We start from the raw sequence: 19,454 nt of genomic DNA, 5'->3' as shown, positions 1-19,454 counted from the left end.
CTGAACTATCAGGACAGAAAAATGATATTACGGTTGGCGGTACAGAAGGCATGACAAAGTCAATCTCCACTGATGATTCAAAATACCAGAGTATTTTTTTTATGCAGATCTGAGCCAAGGAATTATTAGGTGACGATGGAAATTTAATTCGGCTAAAGAAGTACTGTGGCGGAAGGGTTACAAATTTGCTTTTCGATACCCTGCTGTGTTAAAAGTCTTTTATGGTAACTTTCAATCTCAATTTTTTGAGAATGATCACAATGCATTAAATTTTGCTAATTCATTACCGGATTTACGAGGACATGGAAGAGTTTTGCCACTGTCGCCAAAAAAGAGGGGAAATAGAAATGGGCAGAATAGGAAAAATGGAAAAAATGGAAAGAAAGAAGTTTTAACACAGTCTCATTGACACTGAAGATCCGGAACAATAATTGGGAATGGAGTAATTGGTTTGAATATATTTGCAGTACTGGATTGTATTGATGTGAATGATGAATTTCTGGCTGGGGGGGGTGGGGTGTGGGGTGCATGGATAGCACTGAAATCTTTGATAGTCATCTGCTACTAGTGGGGTTTAACACACCCAGTGTTTTTTGGGCGTTACTACTTTTGGGTAGTTTTTTTTGGGGTGGGGGGAATAATTAAATTCTTTCTTTATATACCCAAAACAAAAATATTTAGGGAATGGAGAGTGGTTTTAAGTTACAAAAAGGGGAATGATATTTTGTAGTAAGTGATTATATTGTTAGTTTATAGGGATGTCTGATTTGAAATTTCCAACTTTTATTGTTCAGGGGTTAAATAACCCAATTAAGCGAAAGTGAGTTTTGGCTTATATTAAGAAAATGAAAATTGATATTTCCTTTTTACAAGAAAGACATTTGACTGAAAAGGAACATTTGAAATTGAAGAGTGATTGGGTTGCACATGTGTTTTTTTTTCTTCATTTAATTCTAGGGCTAGGGGTGGAGCAATTTTAATTCATAAGAATTTGCCTTTTGAATTGCAAACTATGGAAGGGAATGCTGGAAGGGTTAGAAAATTGTAAAATTTTTACTGAATCTTGGACTTTGCTTAATGTTTATGCACCTAACATTGATGATGAGTGTTTTATTTCTGATGCTTTTTTGTTATTAAATCAAGCTAATGAAAATATTTTAGTTGGGGGAGATTTTAATTGTGTCTTGGATCCTTTGTTGAATAGATCCCCAAAAAGTATGAAGAAGTCAAAGATGGTGATACAAATTGGGGCCTTGATGAAGGATTTAAATTTGGTGGATATTTAGAGAAGGGTTAATCCTACAGAGAAGGATTTTTCCTTTTACTTGTCTTGACATGATTCATTTTCTAGAATAGATTTTTTTTTAAGTGTCGGGCCATTTACAAGGAAGGGTACGACAGGCAGATTATAAAAGCAGGGTAATATCAGATCATTATTATTTTTTTCTTGTGTAAGTTCAGAAGTGGTACGTTCATCGTATGGAGATTTAACACAATGTTGTTGAAAAAAACAGAGTTCATTACCTTTGTTAAAGAAAAGATTACTTTCTTTTTGTCTGAGAATGCTAATTCAATAGAAAGTCATTTTGTGTTATGGGATGTATTAAAAGCTTATTTAAGAGGACAGATTATTAGCTATACCACCAAAGTTAAGAAGCAGTATATGGCAGACAGTTTAGAATTAGAAAAGCAAATTGATGAATTGGAGAAGGAATTTCAGAAGGAAGTGACAGAAGATAAAATAAAGTGGCTTTGACTAAACTGAAATTGCATTATAATACATTACAAACTTGTGAATTTCAACATTTATTTAATCGATCTCAGCAGCATTACTATGAGTTGGGTGAGAAGGCACGTAAGGTATTTGCATGGCAGTTAAAGATAGAACAGGTTTCATAGATTATTAATGCTGTAAAAAAGAATTCAACAGTTACCTATAAACCTCAGGAAATTAATCACCAGTCTTATTCATTTTATTAAAAGTTATATAATTCTGAGGGGAAACAGGATAGTGGTTCTATTGATTCTTATTTATCTAAGTTAACATTATCCACATTAGAGGAGGAGGATTTTATGGATCTGGAAGCTCCATTTACAGAATTAGAGATTAAGGCGACTATGTTGGAGATGCCCAATGGGAAGTCACCAGGAGACGACGGGTTTTCGGTGGAATTTTATAAAACTTTTTATGAAGATTTATCTTTGGTGTTTGAGGAGGTATTATAACAAGTGACTGAACAGCATGAGTTATCAGAATCTTGCTCTAGTCCTTTAATTACTGTAATGCCTAAAAAAAGATAGAGACCCGTTAAAAGTGTCTTCGTTTAGACCTATTTCTTTATTGAATGTCGATTATAAAATTATAGCAAAAGTGGTAGCAAATCGACTTGCCAAGTATTTACCTAAATTGATACATGTTGATCAAACAGGTTTTATTAAAAATAGAAATGCTTCAGATAATATTCTTTGATTGATTAGTCTGGTCAATGCATATCTACAGCAGCCCAACCATCCAATGGTGGTTGCGCTTGAAGCGGAAAAAGCTTTTGATAGGGTTGAATGGGATTTTTTATTTAAAGTATTGGAGAAGTTTAAATTTGGCCCTTTTTTATTGGTTGGGTTAAAACTTCATATACGAACCCGATTGCTAGGGTGGTGACAAATGTCAAGTCTCACCAGCTCTGTTTGGATTGGCTATTGAACCGTTAGCTCAAACAATAAGGCAGAATGAACAGATAAGAGGGATGAAAGTTATGGATGAAGAGTATAAGATTAATTTATTTGCAGATGATGCTTTGATTTGTTTAACAAACCCAGAACAATCATTGCCACATTTGCAGGAATGTTTATTACAATATGGAACATTATCTGGATATAAAGTTAACTGGGACAAGAGTGAAATTTTGCCAGTCGGAGAAGGAGACTGTTCAGAGAATTTTATCAGATCATTTCAGTTTTATAGTAAACTATTTTGGAATAATTGTAAATACTGAGTATCAATCTTTATACAAGTTAAATTATGTTCCTTTATTAAAAAAAGATTAAAGCAGATTTAATGAAGTGGAAAGATCTTCTGTTAACTTTAATTGGTCGAGTTAATTGTATTAAAATGAATATTTTTCCTCCTATTCAATATTTATTTCAATCAATACCGTGTTCTCTTTCAAAAGGTTTTTTTCAGAATTTAAATAAAGTCATCAGATAATTTTTATGGAAAGGTAAATTACTGCAGGTAGCATTATATAAACTTACTTGGAAGAATGTGTTTGGTGGCCTTCAATACCTCATTTTTAAAATTATTATGAAACAGCCCAGTTGAAATTTATTAGTAGATTGATGGATTTGAACCAATCCCCGAGTTGGGCTAAAGTTGAGATGGCTTGTATTTCTGAAGTCAAGGTGTATCAAATTATATTTCAATGGAATGTAAACTTTTTGGGGGAATATATGCCGATATTAAAACATCTATTAAAGCTATGGACTAAAAAAAAATAAGATTTTAGGATCAAAAGGTAAATTGTCAATTTTAACTCCATTATATAACAATCAGCTTGTTTCTTTTTCAATGTTTAATAGTCATTTAAAGAGTTGGGATTCTAACGGTATAAAAACATTATAGGATTGTTTGGTAGGAGGACAGTTTCTTTATTTTAATCAATTGAAAGAGCGTTTTGATGTTGCTGAAAATTCTTTATTTATTTATTATCAACTTTGAGCTTTGGTGAAAAGTATGTATGGTAGAGAGATGATTTTACCTGTATTGAAGGAATTCGAGTCTTTTACCCTTTTACCAAAAAGGGGTTATATCTCTGTTATGTACCAAGTATTACAAGACAATATGGATAAACTGGAATGGGAGAAGTCTAAGCTTAAATGGGAAAATGATTTAGCTTTTGTTTTCCCTGAAGACTATTGGGCAGATACGTGTCATGATAGTGTTACTAAATTGACGAATGTGCGGTATGGAATGGTTGATTATAACTTTCTACACCAGTTGTATTTAACACCAGAGAAATTGAAAAAATATGGTTTTAGTAACTCGGATTCTTGTTTTAGATGTGGTGTATGTACTGGAACTTTTTTTACATGCTGTTTGGTCTTGTGTGTATGTACAACCATTCTGGGATGAAATTAAGTTAATTTTGGAAACATAATTTAACTTTTAAGTTGCCATTAGATCCATCTATTTTTTTAATGGGTTATATGATTCCTTTAAAAGGATTAGGGTTGGATAAATTTCAAATTGCATTTGTATATTTAGCATTGTCTGTAGCTCTAAAATGTGTATCAAGTACATGGAAAGATAACATAGTGATTAATATAATGCGGTGGCATAATAAATTGAAAGCTTGTATGGTAATGGAAAAAAGTACATATAAACTACGTGACAATTTTTTTTGTTAAGTGGTTAACATTTTTGAAATATATGCATTTATTATATACTTTTAGTTTCTGTTTATATATTTTTGGCTCTCCTTAAGAGAGCTGGCTGATGGGGTGGGAGGGTGGGTGGGGATATGATTTAACTTTTTGTTTTTAATTATTATTTTTTCTTTTTGTTTTTTATTGTTTTTTTATATATATTCATATAAAATTTTCTTTATGGAATGTATTCTGTATTACTATTCAAGATCTTTCCAATAAATAGTTTTTTTTTAAAAAAGGAAATTTGCATTCTAGTGCAGAGGCAAAATTGATCGTCATTGGACTGCAACCTATTGAACACTTTGTTCCAAAAGCCACTGTCATCTTAAACTTTTGTAGAAAATGTATTTTGTGCTGATATACCAGAGTCAGAAATCCTGGTAAAATGTTTAACACCCTGAAAAGACAGATGAATCAGTGGTTCTTTGCATTGTCCAAATCTTATAGTCTTGCACGTGACCATAAGAAATGGGAACAGCAATATTTGGCCCCGCAACCCTGCTTTGTCTCAGATAATATTGTTTGTTCCAATTTTCCTCATGTGCTTTCCAATTTGTCTTTATAACCCTTGTTTCCTTTCTGTTTCAAAAAATTAGTTCATCTCAACAATGGATTCATCTTCCACAACTTTTGAGGGCATTGGATTCCAAAGTCTCAACTGTTTGAAAGAAGAAATTATTCCTTACCTCAGTTGCTATCCCTCAACCAACAGACTCGGCAACAAACTCAATCAGAAACTCATTAAGGACTCCTACTTTGCATATTATTTATTTTTTCTACTGCAGTCAGTTTGCTTGCACTTTTTTTTCTTTGTGTATCTCTTGTATACAAGTCTTTTCTTGAGGATAGTTTTTTTTGCTCTGACAATAAGTTGAAATTTTACCGGGCCCACAGGAAACGGGAACAATCTGATGTCATGTTTGTACTTTGACAATAAAGGTAAACTTTGAATTTTGGCTGTTTAGTTGGATTTTCTGAAGGTGCATGAGACTGCTAAACAATATAGGAGCTTATGGTATTGCAGGAAAGATACTGGCATGGCAGAAGGCAAAGTGTGGGAATAAATGGGGTCTTTTCTGGCAGGCTGCCGGTGACTAGTGGTTCTTCAGGAATTGGTATTAGGGTTTGCTACTTTGCACTTCGTATATTAATAATCTGGATGACTGAGTTGATGGATTTGTGGCTTCATTTGTAGATGATATGAAGATGTGTGGAAGGATGAGTTGTGTTGAAGTAGTAGGAAGTCAGCAGAGGGATAATAGGAACTGAGTTATTGAATTCCTTTTTGAAATTTAAAAAAAAAAATTACATCCTCTGGTTCTTCTCAAGGATAATTCTAACAGGAAGACCAATTAAATCTATTGTACCTGCATTATGCCTCTTGCTCTTTATCAAAAAAGGTGTTATATTTGCATTTTTCCAATATTTTGGTGCAACTGCGGTATATGTGGACATTTAACACATTACGGTATATGTGGACATTTAACACATTACGGTATATGTGGACATTTAACACATTACGGTATATGTGGACATTTAACACATTACAGTATATGTGGACATTTAACACATTACAATGATCGATTATTCATTTTTTGGTATTTTTAGTCATGCCATTCTGTGATTGGAAAAGTTGCATGTTGACAGTATTTTCGCTAAGATTTTACTTTTGTCACCGCTTGAAACCAATTTGGGCAGAAATTTAACATTTTCCACTACCTACACAATTCTTTAATATGGTGACTGTCCTGTATATGTTTCATACAAATGACTAGTTTTTTTGTTTATAATAAGTAGTTGTTGAAGGAAAGGTTTACATAAATGCAAAATATGAACAGGTTGGTATAATACCAATATGAATTGGTCAGCATGAACTGACTGTAAGTTGTGTTCAGAATAGGTTCAATGGGTTCAAAAAGAATCATGATGTGTTATGAACAAAGAGTGCCTTTATTTGCACAGAAGGGAATTCACAAAAATGGTTTACACTGACAGACTAACACACACAAGTATATCCAGAAACAATGGTTTAACTTTTTCAGCACCCACCACCCATAGGCATGGTAACTATGCATGCATGCAAACCTAATTTCCAGCATCAACCATGGTTTGAGATCCTGGATGGGCCCATTGCACTCAGCCCTCCAGAGCTGCCTGCAACCTGGACTTCAGGGATGGCTTGAAGGTAGCAACAAGCCGAGAGCGTAACGGAGATTGCACATGGTACTTTTTCCATGCAAGACCCATCCATGTCAACTGCCAGTGCCAATCACGCATCAGCCTCACAGTTGGGCAGATCTAACCCTTAATAGGAAGGCAAGGTGACTTCTGATTAGGGTCCAGCCAGAGTGGTCACATAACCATCCACACTCTCACCAGGTTCCAGACTGAGGTACCACATGACCCTCCATAATACATGCTACACTGTCTCCATATTATGATTTTTATGCAGTCATAAATGATTCTATCCAGTAGGACAACAGCAGAGCCAATCTCAGTGGAAAGAGACAAACAAGGCTGTGCCTTTTACTTTGACACTTTTACATCTTTTCTTGCTGCAATGTGGCTCCTGATTTCCAACATATTTCCTGTTTGAGTGGAGTTAATTGCCAGAAGTAATGGGAAACTATGGCCACTTCCAAAACCAACATCAGCCCAAAATCTGAATTTGGTTTACAATACAGAATACAGATAACCTTTGCATGTTTCTGCACTTGGAGGAGAAGTTTGCTCATGGGCCATTACACTGTGCAACATCATCCAACCACAGGGATGGTTCACAGAAATACTCTTGAAAACTTTGGTACAGAAGGCAGATGTTGATGACATTCTTCAATTCTTCAAGAAGCCAGCACAGCCTTTGACAAATTGAGGGTGTGGGATGATTTAATTTACTTTTTTTAGAATGGTAATGGGCAGCACTGTAATGGGTCCTTCCAGCCCATGCTGTCCAAAATACACCCATGTGGTCAATTAATTTACTAGCCCTGTATGACTTTGGAAAGTGGGACAAAACAGGGATACCTGGAGGAGACACGTGTTGAAAATGCTAACTCCTTACAGACAGTAGCAGATTTGAACTAGGGTCACTAGCGCTGTTATAGTGTAGTACTAACCCTGCTGCCCTTGTATTGTTATTGAGTGTATTCAATCCCTGTGACAGGAGCATATAGAAGCTGAATGGAAATAAATGGGCCATCTGGCAATCTAGCCATGCCCTCCCTTTCCCCCTTCCCTATCGCCATGCAATTCACTTCTCTCACCTGCCTCTGTCTCTCATAAATGCCATCTGACACCACCTTCTCCATCTGTGTGCAAGAAACGGGCCTGATGAGACACCTCAGAACCAGCAGAAACATCAGTCATTAAATTATATGTTTACATCAGTTATAAATTTTTTTATTTTAAATCACCTGAATCTTAAATCAATTGAATGCAGTATTTCATTTACAGATTTTTTTATAAACACTATCTCTTTTTGGTAGAGTGTTTAGTGGGGGGAGTGGTCGGGGGGGGGGTGGATGGTGTTTGGCGAGGGAGTGGTGGGGGATGATGTTTGGCAGGAGAGTGGGGTGGGGGAATGGTGTTTGGCGGAGGATGGTGTTTGGGAGAGTGAGGGTGTTTGCCAAGGGAGGGAGAATGAGAGATGTGCTGATTTGGAAATGTGTTGAGCAAGAGCTTGTTTTTGAAAGTTCAAAGAACTTTTTTTTTCAAATGACCTTTGATTCTTCATTACATTGTGGATCAAATTGTACCTTTTGGAATCTGATGAAAAGACCATTATCAAATTGAACAATTATTCAAATACACCATTTTTTAAATTTAATTTATGTTGATATATTTGTAAAATTTTGTAAAGAATTCTGGTATCTGCATTCCTGACAAGTTGATTATAGCAAATAACAAATGCAGGTAATTGGCAATCCATTATAGTTTGTTTAGAAGATTATGTTCTTTGCATTTTGAAAATTATTGAGAGAACAAAGTAAATTCCTTCCTCTTTTACCACGTTCTTTACTGTAAGAGTATAAGAATGTGATTTAATCAGCATATATACATAATATTCATCATATCGTCTTTGAAGAGCTTTTCATTCACATTTACTGAAGGAATGTGAATCAGCTCAGAGTCTGGTTCCATGTCAGAATAGTATAACAAACTGGCATAACCCCTTCTCCCCACACCCCCCCTCCCCCCTACCAATCCCTGCCAATTATTTAATGACAGTTGAATGGAAACATCCAGTTTAATTGACCTTGTCTCATACAATTTAATGTTGTCATGTTGAATTTGTGTGGAATTTGAATTCAGAATTTAGAGCGAGTTCAAAGTTCACTTGCAACTGTAATTAGATAATATTTATTGCCGGTTGAGCTGTGGAACCTCTTGCATCTGCAGGATTGTTTCATATTCTCTCATAGTGAGGAAGTGTTGTAGCTGATTGGCAGTGCCAGATTTACATAAGGGCTGTGTGGGCTGCAGCCCAGGGCCTCAAAATCTAGAGGGGCCTTGACCTTCTGCCAAAAATAATGTAAAAAAATTACCATTAATTTTATTTCAATTGTAACAAAACAATCGGGTGTACCTAATAATGTGTAAGCAGAAATCCAAAATTCAGGAACACATTGATGAGAGTGCCAAATGCAGTCGCCCTTGATTTTACTATCTAGGCCCAGTTGCTTAGTTACATTTTTCATGTGGGATTTTCCCACTTGGCCGATTCTCAATTTGTGGGCATTCTGAATTCTTTGCAGGATTACCGCAATTATGCATGCTGACGAGAGCTCCGAGATTACTGTTTATTATTATAGCGTGTGTTTTGAGAACAAGTGAGGATTCTTGTATCATTGTTTTGACCGCAAGTTAAATATTATTAAGATTCTCAATTTCCCAAGATCGGTTATCTGATCAGAGCATTCTCTGCATAGAAAATGATAAACTGCGACTTACTGATTTTAATGACATAATTGATTGCATCCAAAAAAGCTTGAAAGAAATGTTCTGACTTTGTACATAGTGTATTATTGAAACATGTACTGTATGAACGTCTTCATTAATTCCATACTTTTGTAAACTTATTAAAGGTTATACATTTATAGATAATCTTTTTATCAATGTTAAAATTTCAGCAATGTTTTACTTTCATTGAGTAGATAAAGAAGAAAATGAAATTTTGTTTCTCATGATCAGATGCTATTTAGTTTGTGCCTCCCAAGGTCTCCTAACCCAGGGCCTCCAGTTGCATTAATCCGGCACTGCTGATTGGTAATAAATAAAAGAAAACAGGATTGATTTGTTCCTGGAAACTGTAAATGAAAATATCTTGATAGTTGGTTTATCGGAATAGGTGTTACAATCCCTGACATTTCAGTATTGGTTAAATTGATCCTCTCTAATAGAGGTAGTACAGTCGGTTGCTTCAATTACAATAATGGAGGATGACCACTAGGGAATACTATCTGGTATCAGACAAGTCTTCTGTTGTATTCCCTGGTATCATTGGGTGTTTCAGCCTTTTAAACATCAGACACCTTCTGCCAAGGCAGGCCCACCACAGTGTGATCAGATCTGAGTGTATGTCCCATATCCATTTCTACGAATGGTCATCTGGATGCGCCCTGCTCATTTCAGATGAGTCACAGAGAGATTTAATTGCCTTTTTGAGTGTCTGCCCCGTGATTCCTACTTCCTTCAGAAGCTTGGTCATGGATTTGGGAACAATTCCTCTACAACTGACTTATTTGCAATGTATATTCTGGAAATAAATATTAATTGGAACATTATTATTCCAAGGCAATTATGAAAGATAATGGAACTTAGAAAGATGTACTTATACTTACTTCAGACCTCTAGCTTTGAACCCACAGAAAAAATTCAGGACTTAACATGAAATAATTTGCATGCAAAATGTATTTTAAAAGAACAATTAATTTTGGCTAAATTACCAATATTTCAAATATTGAAACGCAGTACAGCTAAAAATATTTAATGTACAAAGTACAGATTACTGCCAACCATTCTATCCCTACCTTATAATGTTTATGTGCTAAGCAATGCTGACATTTGGTTCCATTTTGTCCAAATAATCGGATGAATTTTTAATCAACGATGGATGATCAAATGCACTTGTTCCAAATTTTGTGCTGGATTGGCTTCTGGTATCTGGTGAGGATGGAGGATTAGTAAAAGGATGCTCAGTAATTTTGATTGGGCAAAATGATACAATATTGTTCTTTGAGAAGCAGCCAGTTCAAAACACAGTAATTTTGAATCTTCTTTAACCACATGTAATGGAATTTGCTTGAAGAAATCTAGGCTTCAACTTCTACCTCCATCCACAGTATTTGTGCAGCTTGTCTAGTTGAGTTTCTGATCTTTGGTGGGGAATCTTACAATGGTAATGTACTTAGTAGGTGATTGGACATTTTATTAAAGATGGTAACTGCTTGCACTTGGGTGTCATGAACAGTGCTTGTCAATTTTCACCCTGTGAATGAATGTTGTTCAGGCCTTCCTGAAAGCAGGCTAGCTCTGTTTCATTTTCTGATAGCTGCAAAATGAGTTGAACTTCGTGCACTCTTCAGCAACCATCTCCATTCATGAGTTTTTAAATGAAAGAATGCTCATTAATGCTGAAGGTATTTGGACTGTCCTGAAAAAAAAACTCCCACTTTGAAGACTTAATGCTGAGATGATTGAGGCCCATCAACTACTAAACACAAGATATGATTTCAGCTGTTGGGATATTTACCTCTAGTTGCCTATTGATTTGTTTCACAATGTCTACTTGATGTGCAAAATACTGTTTTGTTGTCAATGGCAGTCACTTCATCCTGGAATTCAACTCTGGTTCATGTTGTGATAGATTATGTTGTATATTGTATATAGATATGTTTTTAAAGGATATAAATTGTGGCAGGGTTTTTTTTTAGTGTAGCTCACATACAAACATTTCAAAATGCATCTCATTTTAAATACTGGAGCTCTGCTGAAGCCAGACAGGCTGACTCCGAGTGCCTTTGCAAAAGCTTTGGGGAGTGCCTATAGAGAATTCACTAATGGATTATTGTTTTGGAAAGCAACAGACGTAAGAACTCTGAGGATTAAAGTCTGGAATTGCTGGCTTTCTGGATGCAGTTTGCTGTATTAAGAGGGCCATGTGGTTTTGCAAGTAGAGAGAGTCAGAGGCTTTTCTCAGGGAGTGGGAATTCATTTCTACAGTTCAACAGCAGCAGCTGGGACTGGAACAGGACAAGCTGGCAAGCTTGTAGAAAAACCCCATTTGGAAGACGAGTTATGAGTACTTAGTTCAGCCTGGTCAAAGCCCTTGTGGTCTATACAAGAGGAGAGGGCTGGCTGCCTAATGTTTCACTTGAAATAAGGGAAACAAAAAGGAACTATGTGGTAACCTAAAAGAAAGAGGTTATCACCTGAAAAACCCTGATGGGCTAAGTTTCTTCGGCAAGGCACTAACGTGGCTGATTAAAAGGAATTCGTTGTGGTTGTCCCATGAGCAACAAATCCCTTTCTGAAAACCGACAAGAACCTTCCTGAGGTAATCATTTACCTTTCAAACACTAAAGCTTGGTGAACTTCATAAATGTTAAATTGTGTGCACAGTGGAAGAATTGCCTGCAACCAATGAACTTGGAGGAATGAGAAGTAAGATTGGACTGTGAATCAAATAATTTTTCTGAACTTGCATACACATTACATACATGTGTGCTTAGAATTAGAAGGGGGTTAAGTTAGGTTAGTTAATAGTAATGTTAAAGTTTGATCATGTTTTCATGTTTAAAGATAATTAAAAGCATCTTTTGTTTAATAACCATTTGTCTTTTGCTGCTGGGTTTTGAGGTCCTCTGGGCTTATAACAATGTTTACACCAAGGCTCTAATGAAGAATGGAGCAGAAAAATACTGGCAAAATGGAAAGTGTGTATCCGATACGACAAAATACTCAGAATCAAGGAATGAGAGTTTTAGATGAGGAGTATAAAATTAATCTATTTGCTGACGATGTACTGGTGTATTTAACAAATCCAGCTCAGTTACTTTTAAACTTGAAGGAGTGTTTAACACAATATGGATCTTTGTCTGGATATAAAGTTAATTCGGGAAAAAAGTGAAATTTTACCGATAGGTGAAGGAGATAATTCAGTTAATAAGAATATTATTAATTTGAAGTGGACTGATCGGATTAAATATTTGGGTATAAATGTGGATGTTAATTATCAATCTTTATATAAATTAAATTATGTACCGTTAATGAAAAAGATCAAAGCTGATTTGATTAAGTGAAAGGATCTTCCTATAAATTTAATTGGAAGAATAAATAGAATCAAAATGAATATCTTTCCACGTATACAATATTTGTTTCAGTCAATTCCGTGTTTACTTAATAAGAATTTTTTTTTAGATTTAAATAAAATGGTTAGGGAATTTTTATGGAAGGGTACATTTCCGAGAGTAGCTTTGAATAAGTTAACTTGGAAATGTGCATTAGAAGGATTACGTTTACCACATTTTCAAAATTATTATGAGGCAGCTCAATTTAAATTTATTAGTTCTTTAATGGATTTGGAACGGCCCCCTAGTTGGGCTAAAACTGAGATGGCAAATATTTCTGAATTTGAAATACATCAGTTTTTGTTTTGGTGGAATTTAAATTTATTACAACAATATAATGTGCCTGTACTAAAACATTTAATGAAGTTATGGATGAGGAAAAATAGAACGATAGGTTCTAAGGGTAAATTATTGACTTTAACACCATTATATAATAATCAACTTATTCCTTTTTCAATGCATAATCAATGTTTATTACATTGGAAATCTAAAGGCATAAAAAACTTGGGGGATGTTTTAAAGAAGGTAAATTTTTATCCTTTAATCAGATGAGGGAAGATTTTGGTATTAATGAGAATTCTTTATTTGTTTATTATCAACTTCGATTTTTTAGTAAAACAAATATTTGGTAGAGATATGATTCTACCTAAATTGACTAAGTTTGAATCTTTTCTTGTGATTGTACCAAAGAAGGGATACATTTCATTGATGTACCAAATATCACAGGAGAGTATGGAGAAAAAAAAGATGGAAAAGATCTAAGATTAAATGAGAAAAGGATATTAATTTTATTTTTTCTGAGGATGACTGGTTAGATATTTGTCATGATAGTGTTACTAGAGTGATAAATGTTCGTTATGCAATGGTTAACTACAATTTTTTACATCAATTGTATTTAACACCTGAAAAGTTTAAAAAATATATGGTTTTAGTGAATCAGACTCTTGTTTTAGATGTGGTAATTCGGTTGGAACTTTTTTTCATGCTGTTTGGTTATGTGTACATATACAATCTTTTTGGAAAGCAATTCAATTGTTTTTGGAACATTTGTATAAGATTAAAATACTTTTAGACCCGACAATATTTTTGTTGGGTAAGTTTAAGTCTTTGAAATATTTGGGATTAGATAAATTTCAGATTGCTTTTGTATATTTAGCTTTATCTGTAGCAAAAAAATGTATAGCAAGTGCATGAAAAAATGCTAATGTGATTGATATTAATAGATGGCATAATGAGATGAAAACTTGTTTGGTAATGGAAAAATTTACATGTTTTACATGATAATTATTCTTTTTTTCTTAATAAGTGGTCCTTGTATTCAGAATATTTACATTTAAATTTACTCTGATTAGATTTTAGTAAATATATTTTAGTTTTCTTTCTTTTTGACGCTCCTAAAGAGAGCTGGCTGAGAGGGGGAGGGGTGTTGTTTTTTTTTCTTTTTTATATTTTTTTTTATTGTTCACAATATGTACTTTTTCTACTGTATAATAACCTTGTTGAACGAATAAATAAAGTTGTGAAAAAAAAGGGAAGTGTGCATCAGCAAATAGCTTATTTTGTGTGATTGCCACCAATGGTACAATCAATGAAATATTCACTTTGCTGTTCAGTGACAGTAGACTTGGTAGATATGAGCCTGGCCAAAGTTGATCTGCTTTTTGTGGATGTTATCGATGAAACTGCCCTCAGTGATACATTCTTCTTGGGCATGATAGCACAGGAAGGTTTCAAACTGAGAAGTCAAGTGTGAATGGAGTTGAGCAGGACAAGTGGAAGGTGCCATTGCATGTAAGTGGAGCAGTTATTCCTTTCAAGCTGGACATGGGCAAAGGCCAATTTGATTTGTGAGCATGACATCAGTGCAATGAAGATAAAGCCATATATTCATCCAAATTCTGTTTAGCTCAAGGCCTACCATGGACAGCACATTGACATGAAAGACACATATAGACTCGAGGTTAAATGGAAAGAGCACCAAATTGTGTTTGCAGTAGTCTCAGATGGACATGAATCACTGCTTGGTGACAAAGTGTGTGAAAACTCAGGCCAAGCAAAGAGGATGTACAGTGCCAGTGGACAGAACAGCATAGAGGAAATACTGGATCAATTTCCAGATGTCTTCAAGGGGTTTGGTATTCTACCATTCACCTATAAGATACAGTTAAAGGAGGATGGACAGCCAGTAGTGCATGCCCCAAGGCAGGTTCCAGCACCACTAAAAGACAAGTTCCAGTAGGAACTTGACTGAATGATGTCACTAGTGGAGGAGCCCATAGAATGGGTAAATTCAATAGTGTGTGTCAAAATGTGAACGGTGACCTATGCATGTGCATGGACCCAAAAGACTTGAATGCCAATATAAAGATGGAACATTATCAGATTACAACTAGGGATGAAATTACAAGTGAGATGGCTGGTGCATCGAGAAGTATGGATTAAAACTGAACAGAGCAAAATGTCAGTTTGGTGTGAAGGAAATCATCTTTCTGGGAATAAGCTGTGAGAAGCAGGATAAAAGCAATTTAAGAGATGCTCAGACCCACTGACAAAAAAAAAGCATATTGAAAGATCAATTTCAATGTTTTGGAAGACTGGTTTGGTATGAATTTACCAATGTACCTGAGGGAGTTGTTACATGACAAATATGAATGCAAGAGGACAGAATGGGGACGACTGAAGACCATTCTAACTACAAAACCAGTGCTTTTGACCTTCTTTGACCCAGAAGGATAAAAATAGCTATGGATGCTTCAAAAGATGGAATAGATGCCGTTCTACTTCAGGCTACAGGAGAAGATCGGAGGCCAGTTGCAGACACATCAAGGACAATGACAATATCTGAATGTTGATATGCTCAGATTGAGAAAGAATGTCTAGGTCTGTTCTGTGGACTCGATAAATTCCACAGCTATGCCTATGGTCTACCAGCATTTGTAGCAGAGACAAACCAGAAGCCATTAATAGCCATAATCAAGAAAAATCTCACAAAGATATCACTGCAAATCCAATAATTGATGTTGAAGCTACAATATTATGACTTTGAATTGGTGTATACACCAGGGAAACCTATTGTGTTGGCTGATGTGCTGGCAAGGGTGTTATGGTACAGATTCTATCAACAATGTGTATATGTATATATTGTAGTGTAGGATGATTGTGATTGGCTGAGAGCGTAGCCACCCCTACAGGCAGGTCTTAAAGGGTTGCTCCTAGCCAAACCAGGTCATTCTGGGCTGGTCAAATTACATATGATACACTCCAGTCTTCTAGTTAATAAAAGCCTTGGTTTGGATCAACAAGCCTTTGATTCTTTCAACGTGCTCTACAATTTTATTAACTATAAAGTTTTAAAGGGATGGAGTGTATGCTATGGCTGGAACGCCTCGACATCGACCCACAGTTGGCTGCAGCCTCGAATGACTTTAAGCACTGGGTGAGGTGCTTCGAAACCTACTTGCAACTCTCTGACTCTGCCATGCTAGAGGACAGCCATCGACTACTAATATTGATGACTATGGTGTCCCCGAGAGTTTACCAGAGCATCCAGGATGCGACCACTTATGCCGTAGCCATGAAGGTGCTGAAAGGGCTCTAAGAGCGACCGACCGGTGAACAGGGTCTACGCTCAGTACAAACTAGTGACCAGGAGGCAACAGCCCAGTGAATCCTGTAGCACTAAGGGCACTGGGCAGAGACTGTTCCTCCACAGACAGAACTGCTGTGGAGACCACAGACTATCTCATTCGGGATGCCTATGTGGCCGGGGTCTGATCGAATGAGATGAGGCAGCGCCTGCTCGAGCACGGGTGAGAAAACCTAGAGGACGTGATCCAGATCGCAGAAACAGTGGAGGATGCGGTCTTAAGTATGGACGTATACTCTAAGGGCTGGTCCCCACGCTATGATGTGAGTCGGATGCCCTCCCTCAACCCTACTACCCCCGGCACACCGATGGCCTGTTGGCTGCCACTACGCTGCCTGATGCGACCCTGAAGTGCTATTTCTGCGTGAGGGACAAGCACAGCAGGTCCCAGTGCCTGGCGAGAAAAGCCAGGTGCCAGAAGTGCCTTAAAAACGGCACTGTAATCTGTCGCTCCAAAAAGGCCGCAGTCAAACACAGTGCCTCGTGTGAAGCACAACCGTCACCCTCCCATTCAATAATTTCTTACTCAGAGCTCTCGTCCAATGAGAGCGAGGGCTCCAATGCGTAGCATCGCCTGACATCACGGGGGAGACGCCGAGCACAGAAGGTACAACTCACCCTTGCCGCAATGACATTGGTCTGTTTCATCTTCCCTCACGAAGCAACGTCCACCCAGGCCCCAACCCCGATTTCAATGGCTGCTGACCAGGGACCCGTTGCCGTTATCACCTCTGAGCCCGCTGCTGTCCAGGTACACGCCACACCTGCCGCCGCTGCCGACCAGGGACCCACCAGCACAGAGGGAGCCGACCTGGCACCTGACGCCACGACTGACGCTGCCGACCAGGGACACGCCGCCGTAATAGACGCCACTGACCTTGTACCCACCGCTGACGACCGTCCGACTGCCAACAGCAAGCAGTGATTCCCCCCCCAGCACTTACTGTTGGCTGACCGACACCCCCAGCAGGCTGCAGGCAGCAGCACCAACTCCTCGATGCTGACTGCTCCGGCCCAACTGTTTCTGTGATGTCATCATGCACACGTTGCAAGACGTCATCACTTAAGACTCCACTGTCCCCATTACAAGTCATTGTATCAGTAATCCTAGACCAGGACTGCCCCCATCCCATCACAAAAGCAATGGAACTGATTAAAGTACAAGGACACCCTACCAATTTCTTATTTGACTCAGGGACAACTGAGAGTTTGATCCGCCAGACCTGGCTCACCGTTGCGGACTGGCTATTTTACCCACTGCCCAGAGGATATCATTGGTGATCAGATAGCACTCAACCGGGGTAAAGGGGTACTGCGTGGTGACCCTGAAAGTCCAGGGCATCATGTTCACAGACTTCAAACTATTAGTCCTTCCCCAATTGTGCATCCCTGCACTGCTAAGACTGGATTTTCAGTGCCAGTTTCGAACTATTTCCCTGCACTTTGGGGGGCCTCACGCTCCACTCTCTGTCTGTAACCACTCCACCCTGGAAGCCTCCTGCCAGCGGCAGCCTGAGCCACCCACCCCTGCGCCCTGGGGCCTCACCTATAGCACCTCCACCCTCCGGGTTGCTCCGCCAGTGCTCTTCGCAAACCTCACCCCTGGCTGGAAGCCTGTGGCCATCAAAAGCCGGCAATATAGTTATGAAGACAGGAAATTCATCACAAGCGAGGTGCGCAGACTGCTGGACGAGGGCATTATCAAACCTAGCTCGAGTCCCTGGAGGGCCCAGGTGGTGGTTGTTAAAAATGGGGAGAAGTCGTGGATGGTGGTTGACTACAGCCAGACAATCAACAGCTTCATGCTTCTGGATGCGTACCCCCTCCCACGGATCACGGATGTGGTGGATCAGATCACCCAATACCCGTGTGTTCTCCACCATTGACTTGCGTTCGGCCTATCACCAGCTCCCGATCCGCTGAGAAGACCGACCTTTCATGACCTTTGAAGCAAATAGGCGGCTGTATCAATTCCTCAGGGTACCCTTTGGGGTCACAAATGGCATCGCGGTCTTCCAGCGGGAAATGGACCGGATGGTGGACCAGAACAGACTGACAGCTACTTTCACGTATCTGGACAATGTCACCATCTGCGGCCGTGACACGGAGGATCATGATGCCAACCTCGAGAAATTTTTTCAGACTGTAATTCGGCTGAACTTGACCTACAATTTGTAGAGAATTCCAGAACTTTGCAGAAGAGTATGATTTTCAATGCAACTTCACGTCCTCTGCATCCCCAGTCAAATTATAAGCAGAAAAAGGAGTCCACATAGTTAAACAGCTGCTCAAGAAAGCACCAGACAGTGGCTCTGATCCTTATCTAGGTCTGAGTTACTGAGCTTCATCTCTTGATCAAGGCATGTCACCCGCTGAGCTCTTGATGGGACATCGACTGCTAACCGTATTTCCTACTCTGCAGTCCCAAATGAGAACAGAGAGGTCTCCTTTGCAGACCCTTGTGCTTTTTGACAAAAAAGCAAACTATGACAAGTGAGCAAGAAGCTTAGGGTCATTGGCACAACATGACACAGTGAGTCTCAGAGATTCTAACACCTGGGACAGGAAGGCCACTGTTCTGGAGGAAGTAAATCCAGGATCCTACACTGTCAGAACAGAGGATGGTCAAATACTGAGGGTGAATTGAAAAGAGCCTGCTGAAAACACAAGCAATGCTGTAAGAACCGATAAATGCAGAAGACCCAGACTGCAGAGGAAATACCACCAGTGCTAGATAGTAGTGGACCAGCAGAGATGACACAAGCATCTGTGTTGAAAAGAGCCACATGCGTTATCAAAGCACCTAACAGGCTGAATCTCGAAAAGAAAAAGAACTACTTATTTAAAAAGTTTGTGTTGTTGATGTTTGTTTAAATTGAAATGAATACTGTTTTACCATAAAATGTTGCTAGATTGAACATCTTAGGGAAAGCAGATATGGTGATTGGGAGTTGCTGATCCTCCTGACCACTAGAGGGCATTGGGGATAGAATGTCCCACCTTGGGTTAGATGCTCAAAATGGATATCCACAAGG

At 38.1% G+C, this 19,454-nt stretch overlaps 1 protein-coding gene and 1 long non-coding RNA gene across 5 annotated transcripts in view; one reads left to right on the top strand and one right to left on the bottom strand.

Annotated features, from left to right (window-relative positions):
* Window positions 1-10,577, bottom strand: part of LOC138751470 (uncharacterized) — a 36,380-nt gene extending 25,803 nt beyond the window's left edge. The window contains exons 1-2 of the long non-coding RNA XR_011349966.1: window positions 10,455-10,577; window positions 7,689-7,733 (exon numbers count right to left, since the gene is read on the bottom strand). This is a non-coding gene — a long non-coding RNA (uncharacterized lncRNA). The remainder of the gene's footprint in view (window positions 1-7,688; window positions 7,734-10,454) is intronic.
* agmo (alkylglycerol monooxygenase) overlaps window positions 1-19,454 on the top strand; it is a 414,609-nt gene that overhangs the window by 4,569 nt on the left and 390,586 nt on the right. The gene's annotated exons all lie outside the window — the stretch shown is intronic.

Source organism: Narcine bancroftii, chromosome 1 (genome assembly GCF_036971445.1).
Source record: "Narcine bancroftii isolate sNarBan1 chromosome 1, sNarBan1.hap1, whole genome shotgun sequence".
Taxonomy (NCBI): domain Eukaryota; kingdom Metazoa; phylum Chordata; class Chondrichthyes; order Torpediniformes; family Narcinidae; genus Narcine; species Narcine bancroftii.
The sequence above is the reverse complement of the archived record's forward strand: the minus strand, read 5'-3'. Positions and strand labels throughout refer to the sequence as shown.